This window comes from Papilio xuthus, unplaced genomic scaffold (assembly GCF_000836235.2).
Source record: "Papilio xuthus unplaced genomic scaffold, Pxut_1.1 DF826945.1, whole genome shotgun sequence".
Classification (NCBI taxonomy): domain Eukaryota; kingdom Metazoa; phylum Arthropoda; class Insecta; order Lepidoptera; family Papilionidae; genus Papilio; species Papilio xuthus.
This window is the reverse complement of record NW_013531704.1, coordinates 2846692-2862874: the sequence shown is the minus strand read 5'-3', so window position 1 is coordinate 2862874 and position 16183 is coordinate 2846692. Positions and strand designations below refer to the sequence as shown.

General features: G+C 34.0%; 1 protein-coding gene and 2 non-coding genes across 3 annotated transcripts in view; 2 read left to right on the top strand and 1 right to left on the bottom strand.

Annotated features, from left to right (window-relative positions):
• The first annotated feature begins 5167 nt into the window (after nt 1-5167).
• LOC106121373 (esterase E4-like) overlaps nt 5168-16183 on the top strand; it is a 34435-nt gene continuing 23419 nt past the window's right edge. Inside the window, exons 1-2 of the mRNA XM_013317023.1 lie at nt 5168-5260; nt 6029-6118. The gene's annotated coding sequence lies outside the window, so the exon portion shown is untranslated. The remainder of the gene's footprint in view (nt 5261-6028; nt 6119-16183) is intronic.
• Nucleotides 9819-9891, bottom strand: TRNAT-UGU (transfer RNA threonine (anticodon UGU)). The gene has a single exon. It is a non-coding gene; the product is annotated as a tRNA-Thr (tRNA).
• On the top strand, nt 12789-12861 carry TRNAT-UGU (transfer RNA threonine (anticodon UGU)). Its single transcript has one exon. It is a non-coding gene; the product is annotated as a tRNA-Thr (tRNA).

The window sequence follows — 16183 nt, the reverse complement described above, 5'->3', positions numbered from 1 at the left end:
ACACACACAATATGTGACACGCTTAATATTTCGTTTGTCTTTTGTTTGTTCTTGTTCTTCTATAAAAAAAAAGTTGAAAACGTTTAAACATGGCTACGACAGCTATTTTCGATAAAGGTAGCGTTTTATAACACAACGTATTCTCGTACCACAAACAGTGAAAGGATACCACGTATCAGATCCGGTTACATAAATAAAAATCTTTTATGACTTTTGTGTTGCCAGCAGTAAATACTTAAATCAAAATAATATTTAATTTATATAATTATACATGTGTATATTGTTTTTTTTATATCATAAGATGGCAAACGAGCGAGCGGCCACCTGAAATCGCTAATATAGCGAAGTGACCGTTGCCCATAGACGTACGCAATCGCATATGCGTTGCCTACCTTTAATCGACGGAGCAGAGGATGCACAGAAAGAAAAAATCTTCCCTTTCCATGCATCCTCTCATCCGGAAAGTCCACTTCCACTTCCCATACTTTCCTTATAAGAAAAAGGGTGGAAAGGGAAAGAGGACTAAATTAGGCCTCAGGTACGCACACTCATCAGAGGAAACGTGGAATTGCTTCCACTTGACGCCTGTCTTCTGTGTGGTCGTGGTATTTCACCGGTCGAGCCGGGCCAATTCGTGCGAAGATGTTAAAGCGGGCTCTACCACTGGTTTTAGGGGTATCAATATTATTTTTCTTGATTGAAGGAGAGATAAAACAGAAACATATATGTGATACATGAGTCAGTATTTAGTAACACACTGTATCAGAACTATGATCGAAGTTATTAAAACGCCATTATCTTTATCATAAAACATTCCCAGGACAATTACATTCTATGATTGTCCTTGTTTTCATTTAAGAACACCTATGAGAATAAGAAATATGTCAGATGCGAAACAATATTACTAATATAATATAATAAATGCGAATGTTTGGATGGAATGTTTGTTTGAATATATGATCTCGCTAAAATTTGGCATAGATGTAGAACATAGTCTGGAATCACACATAGACTACTTAGTGTTTTTTTGTTAACAACGCGTGGACGGAGTCGCGGGCGACAGCTAGTAAGACATAAGAGCCATAACTAATGTTAGTCAGTAAAGCACTGTATTATGTAAATTGCAATGAAAATAGTTTTAATATAAACTCTATGTGTAAATCATAAGGTGCACGGCTTTATATGCATTGGACGTACATGGTGTGCGCAGGCGCCGTCACCTGCGCGCCTTCCCACGCTGACTCATTTTGTACATAGATACGGAGGCGTTATGGATCTCTCTATTACTAAGATGACTGATTTATATACTTTACCTAATGGAATATTTTATTGCATCTTTTTTTCCTCTTTATTCTACTTACGTTTTATTGTATAATTGATGTTATGTTATCAATTAATAAAGATAAGATGGTCAAAAAATATTCTTAAAGCGCTGCAGCTCAGAGTAATCGCAGGACTCACAAGATAAAAGCTGCGTTTAAATCTGTTAGTTGATCTGGATGACCGAGAGTGACGCATCAAAAACAATTGCCGATCAAAGATTTTTATTACTTAAAAGACATAATTATGCGTTTATTTTTTTGAGAAATTATTAGTGATTTAACAATTATTGTGGCAAGATTTCTTTTTTGAGGAAAAGTTAAAAATAAAGTTAAAAATTATTTTATAGTGATCGTATATTTTTATAAAGTTGAATATATGGTATACTATACGAAACGAACATAAGGGTTAAAGGAGTGTCAGGTCAGGTAATATAAGAAATAAATAAAACGGTACTTATAATATCGATGTGTAACATGCTCTGACATTAACCTGCAGCGAACAGAACAAATAAAAACGGTCATATTATCTAGAAGTTCGCTGCGCGCGCGCACCTGCCATTTGTTCTCACGATTTCTTCTCTTTTGTAACTGTTAGATGATAATTATGGGAATAAAAGATTTTTCTCACATCAAATATAAACAAACCATTGGGAAATCGAAAATATTATGAATTGTTCGCGCGTTTTGATGGCTCACCCTTCCAGTCTTCATGAAGTACAAAGAACGGAAAGTAAATGATAATTCCATGAATATTTGTGGACTATAAATAAGTGAACTTCGTTTTATTTCATTTCAGAGCAGCGCAGCTATGGCTTTAAGTGATGACCGCAAGGGCTAAGAACATTCAAAATCAAAGAGGAATTACAGGAGCCTTTCTTTCCTTGAAGGTAACAACTGACTTTACATTTTATTCTTAAAGGCTATTAAATAAGTTTGGAAATATCACTGAAAACAAATTGTTTCACTACACACGAGAGCCTAAATCATGTTAAAATAAGTATACTCTTATTCATTAACAAGGGCATTAAAATGTAATATTAGATTCGAAACGTCAGAGATAAAAATGTGTCGAAAATGAAACCGCGCCGAAAAAGGTATCGATTAACACTTTGATCAAAAGTATATTGCTGAGTCGATCAAACAGAAATAAATATTGATGGTAAAGCTTAAAATTCTTAAGTTTATTGAACATTATCAACATCCTGGCGGAGACTCTAATGTATTGGCAATGAATAAAAAACACATATATTGTGTAACAAACGTGTGGGAACGCGAGACAGGTGCGCCGCCGCTAGCGCCCCCACGCCGCCACTTGGCAAATCACAACCAGCTTCTGTGCGCCAATCTCACCTCATTTGCTCTATGATTTATATATCATAACACATAGTTATGTTAAACTGCGATAAGAACTGCCCAAGCGGATATGAACTATTACCAAAATCACTTGCGACTCTTTCTTTGGCCTACTACTCGCTAAAAGCTAATTTTATACGTGTACATACTATCGGAGTAATATTATGAATGTGAATGTTTAGATGGATTGATGGAACGGCGGAAAGGATCTCGATGAAATTTAGCATAGGTATAGAACATACTTTGGAAAATCACAGGGGCAATTAATTTTTTTTTAAATTCCGCACTAGTAAAACAAAAGAGCCATTTTAACTTAAAAAATATTTTCGAAAATAATAAAATTTCGATAAATTTTAATTTAAAAATAATAATAAAATCTAGACTTGCTGCAAAAAATCTAGTAACAGAAATAGATTCCGGGCAATAAAATCTCCATATTCATTAAGAATTTCCTAAAGAAGTATATTTTAGAAGACCAGTTTTATTATGTGTTTAAAGAAGATATTAAATTATACGAAGGTCGCGTAAATATAATTAAAATTCACTTATTTCATTTTAAAGCGATAACAGATCAAGTTCCGTCTTAAGGTGGTCTTATTAATGCGTATCACATCGTTAAAATAAAGCGGTAATGTATTTCATTTGGTCGATCAGCGCGGATTCGAATCCGGCACACCTGCGCGATGTTCCCACGCCGGTCAGCGGCCACTGAGCACCCGGGTGTCAGGACAACACTCTGTAGACATCCGCGTTCCATACTTCGGTTATTTTTTGCTTATTTTTTCATTAGCGAACTTGTTATGAACAAGTAAACTTTATGTAAGAGTTAAGTATAGCGTTTATAATCTGATGACTGCAAAAAATTAACGGTCTAGAATCTATGCATTCACAATTTCACCGATGTGGAGAAATCTTTATGACAGTCAATAAATTTCACATAACTGTTTGCATCACGAATCAATTGACGCATCATTTGCCAACTTTACTTTATAAAAATACTTAATTAGTAGCCTATGTATTCTTCTAGCCTGTTCTTCATCTGTGCGAGATTTTAGCGAGATCCTTCTAGCCGTTCTGGAGATACTATAAAAGATCCATCCATCTAATTCGCAATTATTATATTAGTAAGATAAAATCGGTAAGTAAAAAAAAAGGACGCTTAAAGTCTTGGATTACTACAAAATGAAGATCAAAACTGTAAAAGAAATAATGTTTCCTCACTCCAAGTATTGCTTTTAAATAAATAATCGAACAATTAAGGCCACAATATCAATTACTTGCTTATACAGCATTATCACCGTATTGGAATTCAAGCATCAGAAAAAAAACACAAAAACAGGCGCAAGACGTGTTTTTCAATTATTTAGCATACACGTACTTGCTATTTTTTTGTCCTCTCGTATCCGTTAACTTATACCGTAAACACGGACTGGTTTATCGAGTATTTTTTTAAAGAAATAAGGGTAATTAGCTACCGCGCTCTTCATGCTGTAAACATATTTTTTAACTACAATAAGTAAAGGCGATTTAAATTAATTAATAAATCGGAGGAGAGTAGAAAACAACTGCTATCTTATTAATATTATAAATGCATAAGTTTAGATGGATGTTTGTAAGAAGATATATCTAGAACGGCTGCATGGACAACACTGAAATTTGGTTATGTAGAACCTAGTCTGCAAAAACACATGGACTACTAATTAAGTTTTTTTTTAATTACGCGCGAACGGACACGCGGTCGATAGCTAGTTAAGAATAAATTAACTAAACAGGTATAGCGGTAATATCAAATTAGGTGAAGTTTCATGTCAAAAAGATTTTAAAAAACTTTTTAATCTATTGTAGCTTTCGCTATAAACAATTTGTAATCTGTGTTCAAAAACTTTTTAACAAATTACCCTTCAAATGATTGTGGTGTTTTGCTTAAGCAAAATTGGCAGAAGTCTGCCTAATATTTTTTAATTTAATTCTTTCAACCGTGGTAATTGTGATGCCTGTTGCAGTATACTTCATTTCCTGCAATTAGTTCCTTGTGTGGTCCGAAAATGAGTTTATACGGCAGTTCGGATAACAACTAATGTAATGACACACTTGAAGAAAAATTACTAAGTAAGGTTATGTTTTACAAAAATTGTTCATGATTATACTTTGTGCCGTGCAATTGTTGTAGTGTGATTTGCTCTTACTTGAACTTGCAACAAAGTACACATAGGATTAATGAGATAAGACCAGCCGCTTGTCTTTTTTTTAAGAAGACATTAAGGTTTCATTAAGTTATCGACGATAACAACGCCTTGAACGCTAGAGAAATGTTCGTACAAATAAGTGATTCAAATTACGTCTACTAGGTCAATTACCAAGGTCAAGGTCAGACGTAATTTGATAATATTTGGTCTTGTCTGATAAAATTTTATATGGTGTTTTCTTTATTATAATAATTTAACTTATTTTGCAGCAGCGGACGGTGGAGGTGTTAAATAATCTAATTGGGTACTTAAATAACACAAATTACACCCGAAAATCCTCATATCAAATGAAGAAACAGCGTATCGAACGACAAAGAAGGTTTCAAAACCTCTTGTGTGGTAAGTAAGAACTGCCGTTTTTATAACTAAAAACAAACATTACTGCTTACTGAAATGATAATCGATAAATTGCGTTGTTTTGCAAGAGATAGTTTAACGGATGAGCAGTTTATATTCGTCTTCATATGTAGTAAAAGGAGAAACCTTGAGATCGAAACTTGTCTGGACATGTAGGTAAACCGAAGTGGACGGCCACTTCGGCGACTTTGTCCTTTTGTATGTTCCGATGCAGGTGCGTACTGACGTCACTCATGAGAATATCCCAACAGTCACCCTTCTCACGCCTCCACGACAATCGCAAACCAGTTCCCAATCAACAGATCGATCGTGTAAATGCCGTTAATGCAACAAGTCTGAAGAAAAAATACAGACTTCTAAACTGGTTTAAATCCAACTGGTGCAATTGCACAGACTATAATCAATACAAACTGAAACAGATTGATACCTCCATATTAATTTCTATCAGGCGCCATCTGCCAATAACAACTTAAATACAGGATGTAGAAGATCATGAAACTTAGCCTCTGTCCTCAATTTTATAGACTTATTTACAGAAGACATTTACTGCATTCTTCTCCTTCCGACCTTTGTGCTTGTCTTCACAAAGGTCGGCAATCATTAAGCCAACTTTCACCCTTGGCACCGCGGCTCTGAAAAACCTACTCTTTCCGAACTATTAGCGTAGGTTCTTAAGCCAGGATGTTTGTCTTTGATCTACACATGGCTTTCTTCATACCCAATTGATTTAATTTACAATTCATTTTACAGTTCAATGTAACAACTCCAGCGGTGAATCGAAGTCACTTGTCTATATGACATAACTAATACTACTTAGAACATTCTGCTCATTGATAACAGGTCAGTAAATTTACTTTACAATAATCAGTTAACTAAAGTATACATATTTTAATATACCAACGTATTCATCGGTTATAATGAACCAAATTTATAACTAAACCGAATCTCTCAATTTTAACACAAAACATTATTACGAATCTCACGGTTTTTTTAAACGGAAACTTGTGCTCTATTGTTACACACAAACAATACGACCAAATTAAATGTTATGAATAAAATTCTCTCTGATTTAAAAATTACCATAAAATCAGTCCCATGACTCGCTTACGCGGGGGTGCTCTATCGACGTACCCACGGAAGTGTCAGTGATGCGTGTAATATATTCTTACTTTGACGTAAGCGGTGTTAATCGATGTCATTATGCCATAATTATTAAGGTAATATGAATTTGGGATAAATCGAATGAAATTATCAGGCATTTGAAGAAATTTAATTGATATACAGATTCATTTTTAATCATAAATCTAGGATTTGAATACCGCGGGATTCTCAGAACGAAATCTCCGTTTAAAGCATTTTTTGTCTGTTTTGTGAAATACAATAACAGACTTGACGATATGTTTTTACTTAGATTTCGGTGTCAGAAACACACTATTAATGAATCAGATTTTTTTATGATTATGCTTGATTTTATAGCGACTTTAGTGCTACATTTACTCCCTAAAAACTATTATAAAAATAAAACTTGTACAATATTTTTTTATATCATAAGGAGGCCAACGAGCTAGCCGCCACCTGAATTCGTTAAAACAGCGAAGCGACCGCTGCCCATAGGCATACGTAACCGCATATGCGTCGCCCACCTTCAATCGACGGAGGAGAGGATGCACGCAAAGAAAATATTTTCCCTTCCCATGCATCCTCTCATCCGGAAAGTCCACTTCCACTACCCATCCTTTCCCTATAAGAAAAAGGGTGGGAAGGGAAAGAGGACTAAATTAGGCCTCCGGGACGCACACTCATCAGACGAAACGCGGAATTGCTTCCACTTCACGCCGTACTTCTGTGTGGTAGTGGTATTTCACCGGGCGAGCCGGGCCACAGTTAATTGTTACTAACAATTATAGTAATAGTTAAGATAAATTACCCGTCTACGTGTATGGCAATTTTTATTGCACAATGACTAATGATTTTTTTTATAATTATAACAACATAAATAAAACATTAATCATTAACATAGGTAATGAGTTCTAGGCGACGCGGCGTTGTGTTACTCGTGACCGCAAAAAGCAATTAGTGTGACAATTACAACTTATATAAACAACAAAGCAGACATGATTCATTTTAATTGATTGCAACACTCGAAGGACGTGCATTTGCTATGAATTTTGTTATACATTGTTATATATAAAGTATATTATGTACTGTAAATAACTAGAACTAAATTATTTTTACATTTTAAATCATACTTATTATATATAGGCTTTTAAATGTGTCAAAAGCAATTTGCTCATTGTATTACTGAACCTTTACCGCCAAATAGTGGACTAAGATAAACTGTTTTGCGCACTTTCCTATGGGTGGCAGCGTAAAGATCTTTCGTGATTTTGGTAATGTCCTACAATCACTCTATCCCTTTACCAACCACCAAAACATATTTAATATTTTTTTTTAATTACAACACTTTATTTTTTAAATAAACAAGACAGATTTGTGTTAAACCGCCGGAAGCAATGAAGGATGAAATAAGGACATGTACACACGCAATATGCCGCTCTTTGATCGGTCACATGCGAGGCGTGGACATCGGATACGGCGTCAGCTGAGACCCGTGCGGCCTCGCTCACGGCGCTCTGGCTGCGCTTGGTTGAGCACATGCCGAGCTCGTGACAAGTCCATCCGACATAGTTCCAGTCAGGAAAATCATTCTTGTACAAAATAAATACCCGAAATTTACTTAGGAAAAAACTTCTGTTCTCACATAAATTTTTGAAAAGGAAATAAAAAAGTTAAAGCCTTAATAAAAGTATATGTAACATAAGACATAATACTGGCCACACCGGCTTAACGCGATAAACATCATTGGCACAAAAAATAAAAAGACAAAAGCGATCCCAATCGCCCGTACTTTTTATAATGCGAAAGCTTTATCTGTATCGATAGATAGCGCGGACCGGTAGCAAAATGAGGTATGGTCAAAGTCGAGTTAAATTAATTGCAAGTCAGAACTGGCTATCGGGCCCGTCAGTTATACGCGCCGATATAGCGCTGCAACTGGAGCGTTGTGTGCCTCATGCTTTATGACTGGAAGATTAGCGTGGGACAGCCTGCGTTATGTGGATATTGTTCCGTGAAATATGTCCTAGGGATTTAAATGTACCTTCGGGCCTACGCGCTTGTGAATCACATCTATGGTATGCGGAGTAAGTTGAACAAAAAGAAAATATCAACAGGCGAAGGAATAATCATGCTATTCTATCGAAGTGTTGAATCTAGTTCTGATATTTTGGTATTGTTTTTAAAGAGAACAAACAATGACTTCACCCATTCAAACTCAAACAATAAGTAACGTGCGTCGTTAGTTTTTGTATTAACTAATCATACTTCATACTAATATTATAAATACGAATGTTTAGACGGATGTTTGTTTGAAAATATATATAGAACGGCTGAATGAATCGCGCTAAATTTTGGTGTAAATATAAATCATAGTCTAGAAGAACATAAATCTCTACCTATTATGTTCATTTTTAATTCGCGCGACCGGAGTCACGGGCGACAGCTCACTAATAAAACCAAAGGCTGAATAAACCTATATTGATTACAAAAAAAACCTATAAAGAAAATGTACTATGCAAATTGGACACGAGTCTTTCATTGGAGCCCACTCGTCTGTATCAAGTACAGACAGCAGACAAAACGTTACTAATTGCTTCCTCATTAACTGGACTCAGTTCTTCCTGTGACAATGACCACTGTAATTAGATGCTACAACTTACTTTATAAAACGTTTGACAAAACAATTATTTAACTTAGAATGTGTTAACCTCCTTAAGCCAATAAGCATATTAGCTGTACATAAAACAAATCTTTTATTTTTTTTTTAAAGAAAGGAATAATGAAACAATAATCATTATTATTATCTCTTCATGTATTTAGGACAGACAATACATCTAATATTACATCATAATTTTATCAGCAAAACTGTCAAGTAATCGCTGAAATTTATGTCTCTTGCATATTGGTCAAATACAAATCTATGAAGAGCATTTCAATAAAACCTCTTAGTCAGAAGTATTTGAAAGAAAAAAATAATACTGGCCAGTATAAGTAATATTTATTATCTGCAATCGTATTTACGAAGCCGCGAAACAGCTAGGTAAATTAAAAATAACTGGATACAGTTATTCGTATGCGGGTAGCGCGTGACGTGCCAGTCGCCCACATGCTGTACCAATTAAGGTCGGTCGATCAGCCTTAAAATAAACGTAAAAAGGTAACAAGAACATTACCGGTACGTTAAATTATCGGTTTGCGGTACAAAGCGCCGGCGGCGTTGTACCGACGTACCAGTAATCATCGACAATTTCGTACCAGATCTGTAGCGACGTACATGGATGTTGTGATCAATTTAAATCTGCTCTTTTCTGTTCATCGCATAGTTATTGAGAATGAGAATAGTTAGCAAAATGGATAGCATTTGTTTCCTGTTGCTGCAAAAGATTCGCTAATTAGTTGATAGGCAAAATTAAATTGAATTTGCCCCCAGAGAGATTTGAACTCTCGACCCCTGGTTTACAAGACCAGTGCTCTAACCCCTGAGCTATGGAGGCTACATGGTATATCAAAAAATACTTAAATCAGCCAAATGTAATTGAATAATGAAATTCACACTCGACGCTACATGGACAGTGGTTACAAAAGAGACGGACGAATGTATTTCTCATCCTATTTCCTACAATTACCCCTACTGGAGTTTTTTTTTCTTTTATGATAGAACAATTATATACTATTAGTAACAAATTAATGAATGAATAGATAAAGCGAAGTTTATTAAATAAAACTTAGTTCGAAGGCAATCATTTTATTTACAAACATTTTGTTATTGCGTGGTCGGAATCGGAAGTAAATACGGAATAACAAAATATTCACTTTGATAACGGTAGGCGGTCGTAATTGATTCTAACTGAATTAAATCCATTATAATTATTTCTATTTTATAGTCGGTTTACGATTGCGTTCATGATTTTATTAGCTACCGTTAACTTTTAAATGTAATTGCATCATTCAAATATTACATTTACAACTATCGTAGTATGATACATTATTTTATTACGGTTTTTTTTCAATTGTTATTTATTGTAACTCTATATAAAAGATATTTTTAACACTTTTTATAGAGTTGCAATATAGTAACGGCATAGAAACTTTCTTTTCATTATTGTTCGAGTTTAAAAATATGATATTAGAACTTTTACATAACATCAAAAACAACATTTGAATCCTTGGCCCCTAGTTTACAAGGCCTTAGCTCTAACCCCTGAGCCATGGAGGCCACATCATTCCATGAATGAAGTTATCTCATACCGAAACTAATCCAACATTAAAATGATAATTAGGTTCTTACAAATTAAATAAAGACATTGTCAACATCAAACACTTGATCAAATAGAGGGGAAATTATAAAATAAATCAATATTTCATTCATCATTTTTAAATTGCTGAAGCTACCAAAAAAGCCAATATAATAGAAATATACACAGCTAGTTGTCGCCCGTGACTTCGTCCGCGTGGAATTAAAAAAAAAACATATGTAGCCTATGTGTTCTTCCAGACTATGCTCTACATGTGTGCCAAATTTCAATAAAATCTATTCAGCCGTTCCGGTGATACATTCAAACAAACGTCCATCGATCAATCCAAACATTCGCATTTAAAATATTAGTAAGATCTAAACTTACTCCTCTGACAATTTTTTAAATAAACAAAACAATTAAGAACTGTTCTCACAACTATTGCCCGTATTGAACTTTCTCAATATCGATTAAGTCAACCCACCAGTACCCTATATAGCTTTGCTTAGGTTCGGCATTCGTATCCCGTTTTGGGTTGAAGCATGCAAAATAGCGTGAGACGACGCCGCTTTTGGGCAGTGTCCGCTCGACATCTGTCTTGGCCCATGCGACATGCGCCTATGCGCCACGTTACTTAATATCCTAAGACTTAATCGTAACATCGTTCAAACTTGTCTTAATAATTTTGGATAAATTAAATATCCGGTTTTACGCAAGCTACTGATAAATTATATAGAAGCAAATTAAATGAAAGATTCCTTTATGAATAGCCTTGAGAAATTTATATTTATTACTCTCTGTTACATAATTCTTAATTGTATGTCTTCTTACTCTAAACTTTAAGTAAAACTCTCTAATTGGAGTCAGCAAGTTACGGGAAAAGCATCTTTAATTGATTCGTTTGTCATTTACTAACACTGAATATGCTGACCCTACCAATACTTAGAGCAACAATTTTAGAACAGTACAAATTCTGAATTGCATTACGAACCTCAAAACTCTAAATATTGACAAATTATTGTGTATAAATTAGTAGTTCATTCATAGAGCCTCAGTTTAGAGTTGATTGCAAGATATGTCGGAGATGTTGCCACTTGTAGACATTAGCATGTTGTACAGCATCTTGTTAGTCAACATTACGTGCGTATTTTACAGAAGGAGTGCTGCACATCTGGCCATGTTGCGTAAGCGCACAGGATTACGATGTACTAGATTTATCACCAGCACACGCCGTGAGAAGAATAATAAATCCATAAATACGGTTTCTGGATTAATCTTTCGATATCTTAGAAATTTAAGGTTTAGTTTACACAATAAAGTTATGAAGATCGTTAAGCTAAATACGCATTACGCTTACAAGACATCCACGACTGGAATTGGGTGTAATTAAAAAAAATGTGTTAGTGGTCTGTGCGTTATTCCAGCCAGTTATCTAACTGTTCTTTTTTATTCAGATCCGTTCAGTCGTTCTTTTGTTACATAGAAACAAAACAACAATTTTTTGGCATATATTAGTAAGTTAATAATACATTTATGTCCTTGATGACACTAAAACTAGTTTTAAAAGAAAATTACTCTTATTATATATTCATGTTAGATATGGGTTTCCCCAAGATGTCGTCACCACGGAGAATATTTTTATTCAAACATAGAACACCACAGACTTATTAGCATAGTTTTAAAAAACAAAATTTATAACTGATAACGCATATCAATAAATTATTCTAATAAAAGCATGGACTCCATAGCTCAGAGGTTAAAGCACTGGTCTTGTAAACAAGGGGTCAAAAGTTCATCTCTTTGGTTTAAGAATTAAACGCTTATTCACCAGTTCACCACGTTTGCTCTCTTTAATCGACTAAGTATAGTCCCAACCGGAATTAACTACATCGTACCTGTACTTTAATAATACACATTTTACCGTTATCTTCGACAAAACAAAGTTTATAAAATTGTTTTAAACTTTCATTTTGGGTTCAAAAACCCACAGTTACTATTTCGTACAGTAATTTTAAGTAATTTATGTTCAAGATGTATTTATATGTTTCTCATTGCATTATCATGCCGCATCTTATAACAGCTCGTTCAAACAAGTCTATTAGTCACACTATGATAATCCAAGTTTATAAATATATATTCTGCCACTGCTGAACGTAGCCTCCATAGCTCAGGGGTTAGAGCACTGGTCTTGTAAACCAGGGGTCGAGAGTTCAAATCTCTCTGGGGGCAATGTCCGTACGTTGTTTTTGTTCTTTTTTTAACTTTGTAAAACAATTATTAAATATTTATTGTAGAGGATTTTTCGTTTTAATCTTTAAAATTTTTATACAATTTCATGTTTTAATTTTAAAACAATAGAATGTAAATTTAAATTAAAGTTAATCTAATTCCCAAGAAAATAGTGCGTGAAAATAAAATTTCGCTAATATTATGTACTAATAAAGTTACCAATTAAAACCAAGTTTTACAAAAGAAAGTTCCAACCGAGTAAGCCCCATTTTGTTGAGATTTTTTCATCTCTAACAACATTATCTTTGCTCTGAGCAACGCTACGGGTCGACACCAAACGGGTCAAGAATTTCCCTCCCTATGGCACCGAGCCCGGCCTGAATCCACCACAATACGACGCTTTCCGCCCTGACTCCGGGGACTTTCCACAGGATGAACGAACCATATAGGTTCAGCATGTAATCCCGATAATTGAACTGGTCGGAACCTCAACCGCTTGACTTGTTGCTTAGTATATATATTCAGCTACAACAAAAATTTTAATATCGTGTTTTAGAACTCTAAATGAAATTTTTAAACTCAGTTAATTTTTATCTCAAAAAATTCTTTAAAACATTATTCACTTTAATATTAAAATTGTCATCAAATTCAACTTGATTTTTTTTTTATTCGAGTTTTATTATTTTATTGAACATTTGTAAAAATGTTTTATATCAGAATTTACAGCGCCATCTCTCGGTGGATCACTGAGACTAAGAAAAGAGAATATATTTGGAAAACATTTTGCCTTTAAAGGTGTTAATTTTTGGCGAAACATGATATTATACATAGTAACACATTGAAAAAAAGGACACTTAAATTAGAACCATGATAAACTTGGTGATTTAAGAAAAGATAATTTCGTTTTTACTTTGAAAACACAATATATAAAATCTTACTTAATAGTCGATTGAATTTGGGATTAAAATGTTTTTATGTGAGTTAGTTAATTTAAATTTCTATTTCTTTTGTTTCATTCGTTTTTATTATTAATGAATTTATTATTTCTTAACGAACTTTTAAAAATTAAGTTACAGTCAAACTAAAAGAACTACATTAACTTGTTTTAGCTAATGCTACCTATAATATTTATTTAATATCTGTTAAGACATTCAGGTTTTTAGTTTAATGAAAACAAAGCTCTACATTCGAATGCAGTTGTTACTTGAACTTAAATAGAGAAAAGGCACTTTAACTTTATCTTAAGGTCATTGGTCACAATAAATAAAAGTTAAAAAAACAACAGTGAAACGTTCGTGTGTTTATTTTATACAATTTCTTGTTTGCTTTTACCTGACGAATAAGAAAAACATAAAAAGTAACAATAAAGGCCATAACTCTCCCGTCTAAGGAATCTCAGCGGCCGTGACAAGCGTAAAACCCAACTTTGCTGTTCAAGGTACAGAGTTTTGAATAGTTTGTTTGTTACATCCGTGATCAGTAATGAGAATGTTACTTATAACACAATCGATTTACAACCTTATCATTTTCATAATAAAGTATATTTTTGCTTGGCTGTGTCGAGATGCGCAGACGCAGGTGTTCGGCCGCCAGATCGTCGCCGTAGCTCTACTCTCGAATATGGTATTCATTTATTAATTTGCTTGCGCCGAGCGAGACACCGCTATCCAAGACCGAGGACCGATATCGTTGCAAATCTTTCGCGTTAGCGTCATTGCGTGCGGTGAAAGGCGAAAGAGTCACGGTACTGATTAACTCATTAATTATTATCTATATTAATTTTTGATATTTACTTCGAATTTAAGACTTGTACATATAGTAAATTATATTAGCTGCTGACTTTTCTTTATTCATCAAAGCTTCATTATATATGTTACCGTTATCTCGTCTATTTTCTACGTTTTCGTTTACAGTTTCCCGTCTGAAAAAATATCATCCCAGCGCCACCTATTATCTCTGAATGCTACTGAAATATAGACTTAAATTGCAGCCACGAATCAGAAATATTTTAAATTGGGACGTTAACTGTAAAAAAATTATTTACAACAAAAAAGTTAAATTGTCAGAATGAAAAAAGAGCCCGCAATAGCGCCACCTAGTGAGCACAAAGGTATTTATTTTTAAATCTAAAACCAACAAGGTGCGCCTACTTAAATACAAAATTTATTTAGGTACAATTTTAAGGATAACGATTACTGTTACGGAAATTCACACATTATTCATGAATCAGAACATTTTATACACAATCTTAACATTAAGACAAAATGTTTTACAACGTGCCAAAAGTATTCCTTTTCTTGGTGTTTAAATAATTGCTATATATTTCGGACAGGCGTTTTATAAATTCTAAAAAATTACATAAGTACTTACTTTGTAATAGAGTATATGTATAGTTATGTAATAAATAAAAAAAACAAGCTCTTGGTATAGTAAGGGTCCGTGTTAGGTATTGAAATAGCTTTCTATTTATACAAAATTTTATATGAAATATAACATAATGAGCCCCAATTTTATTTATTACGAAATGTGGAAAAGTCAATACCGTGAATATACTATTATATTAAGCTTATTAAAGATATCGCTTTGATCCAATTACCATAAATATCTGACCAAATAATGGTTCATTAAAATATTATAGAGAGATAAAATGTCTCGAATAGCGGTGAGCATTAAAATTATCATTCGATGAACGCTCGAAACAAACCTTCCAGCTTCATTTTGTTTTGTTCAGACTTTTGGACCACCCAAGTTGCAAATGAGATTGCCTCACTTTTAAATAACTTTAAGAATAAGTAAATGACATCCTGGATATTAAATTCTCTTAATTATTTTCATCCTTTCTATGCATAGTAACATAGTTGTGTACAAAAACATCTTGTCATTATTTCCAAATTTTTTTTTAAATTGAGATAACAAAATTTTTCGTATAGGTCATTTTTCACGGTCATCGAAATATTTAAAAACATAAAAATACTGTCATATAATATTTAGATAAGAGATATAATCCATACTATGAATTTGACAGCATATTAACATAATTAATTATTTTACAGATATAGCCCGTGATAATACAGCAAATGCAGAATTTACAGCAGTATCATAAAATTACTTGCAAGGACATATGATGGTCTCATGCCCTCAAGCCTTATTTAACTACTATAGACAGTAAAGGTTTTAGCGCCCTGGGCGAGATTTCTATGGCGCCATCTTTTTTGTGTTGACTATGTAATTCGCAGACCTGTGGCGTTTAGCCCTCTGGTGATGGATACGGGGGAGACCATCACCAGCGACTGAGGGCGGCCTCCCCTCCCCCCCCCCCCCC